Source organism: Echinops telfairi, unplaced genomic scaffold (genome assembly GCF_000313985.2).
Source record: "Echinops telfairi isolate 266 unplaced genomic scaffold, ASM31398v2 ScPeMD7_7457;HRSCAF=8495, whole genome shotgun sequence".
Classification (NCBI taxonomy): domain Eukaryota; kingdom Metazoa; phylum Chordata; class Mammalia; order Afrosoricida; family Tenrecidae; genus Echinops; species Echinops telfairi.
Genome location: NW_022111357.1, coordinates 11811098 through 11813196, shown reverse-complemented (window position 1 = coordinate 11813196; position 2099 = coordinate 11811098). Strand labels below are relative to the sequence as shown.

Sequence of the window (2099 nt, the reverse complement as noted above, 5' to 3'; positions counted from 1 at the left end):
GAACAGCCCCTGTGAGTTTCCGAGACTCTAACTTTCTACAGGAGTAGTCAGCCTCATCTTTGTCCTACGGAGCGGCTGGTGGTTTTGAACTGCTGACCTGCACAAGTTAGTAGCCCAGTGTGTAACCACCACGCTACCAGGACCCCTTGGAAGGATCTGGGAGGGCCGCAAAAGCGGATCTGGACCCTTCATCCTGGAGTAAGGGACTGTGGTACAAAGGTTTTTCATTGCCAGGGGGGGCGGGCACTGAGTAATTTTTTTTTTCCTTTCTGAAAAGGGCGTGGGAGGCTAAGTAAGTTTGGGGAAGTATGTTAGCCCAGGTTGACTAGAGAAACAAATGCCGGGACACTCATCTATGTGTAAGAGAGCTTTATATCAAAGAGCACTTGAGTACTGAGAAAACACCCCAGGCCAGTCCAGATCAAGTCCAGAAGTGTGATATTGACCCATCTGTCCATAAATTCCTCTTCAGGCTCATGTAGACACTCACGATGATGCCGAATGCAGGAAGATCACAGGCTGGGGGATCCAGGGGCAGTGGAAGCATCTCAGCGCAGGTGAGGGTCTCCACATGGCTCCTTACCAGGAAGGTGAAGGAGAGAGTGTGGCCCTCCTCCAGGGAGAAAGAGAGGAAGTTCCCAGAATCCTCATGGGAAGGCCATGCCCACAAGGAGGCATCATCAGGCTGTGACCTGATTGACAGGCTAGACTCCACCCCTTCCCTCTTTAAAAAAAAATAATTTTATTAGGGGCTCATACAACTCTTATCACAATCCATACACACATCAATTGTGTACAGCACATTCATTGCCCTCATCATTCTCAAAACATCCACTCTTCACCCAAGCCCCTGACATCAGCTCTTCATTTTTCCCCTCCTTCTTCGATCCCCCTCCTTCATGAACCCTTAATAATTCATAAATTATTATTTTGTCATATCTTGCCCCCTCACTCTTAATAGGCCCAAGTTGACACGAGATTATGTAACCAGCACAGGAAGCTCCCTGTCCTCTAGACTTTCGGAAGCCCCGGAGGGTGGATGAACACCTGCAGCTATTCCCCTGGGATCATCTTTAAATTTTCTTCTTTTTTTTAAAAACATTTTATTAGGGGCTCATACAACTGTTATCGCAATCCATACACACATCAATTATGCAAAGCGCATTTGTAACAGTGCTCGCTGTTGCTGCCCATGGCCCCCGCCAGCACAGGGCCCCTGTGAGCCCGGAAGGCATGGATGGGCTCCACGTCAAGCGCAGCGTTCTTGGCCGGGCCAGTCTCCTGCAGTTCCAGAGCTTGAGCGTGCGGGCGGCGGCGGTGAGCAGGGCGGCCTGGCTGGGGTGGAAGGCCAGCACATGGATGCCGTCGTAGTGGGAGCGCAGTGTGAACCTGGGGTTCCGTGTCTTCCTGAAGGCGTCTTTGCTGCCGGAGAGGTCGCAGCTGAGGTCGTTGTCTTGGCGACGTTGAGATCTGCCAAGTCCTCCAGGCTCACCTCCCCGCCCCCAATGGTGTCCATGATGAACACACTTCATGGGGCTGGGACTGGGGGGTGCCAGGGGGCGGGCCGGTCCCTTTGAGAGGCAGGCCGTCCACATCTCGAAGGTCTGCTAAAATGCCCTGGAGTTTGACTCGACGCCACTCCAGTTTGTGGTGGTTCCCATCGCCGGTCCAACGCTGGGGGTCTGGGGACCCTTGCCCGTCCTCCGGGAGCCCGGAGAGTCACACTCGTTGATGGTGTCGTCCGAGTCATCCTCTTCATCCTCGTCCTCCATCTCGGGCAGGCTTGGAGTGGAGCTTCACACGCTGCTTCTTGTGCCGCACGCTGTCCAGCTGGTGGTCCTCATCGCTGTCTCGTCCTCGCAGTGCTGCAGGAAGGGGACCTGCTCCAGAACTGAGCCCCCCAGGCCGTCCTTGCCATCCTTGCAAGCCGTATTCCTCTTGATCTGCTCCTCGATCTGCAGTGGCCCGGGGCCTGGCGTGGCCTGGGGGCCCCCATCGCTGGGTTCCACAGCCCCCTTGGGCTCCAGCGAGCTGCCCAGCAGCGAGGGGATGCGCTTGGACCGCATGTCCAGGATGGTGTAGCCCACCCCCTCCAGGTA

At 55.2% G+C, this 2099-nt stretch overlaps 1 pseudogene; it reads right to left on the bottom strand.

Moving 5' to 3' along the window:
* Positions 1–1146: 1146 nt before the first annotated feature.
* On the bottom strand, positions 1147–2066 carry LOC123522666 (annotated as a pseudogene).
* Positions 2067–2099: the final 33 nt, after the last annotated feature.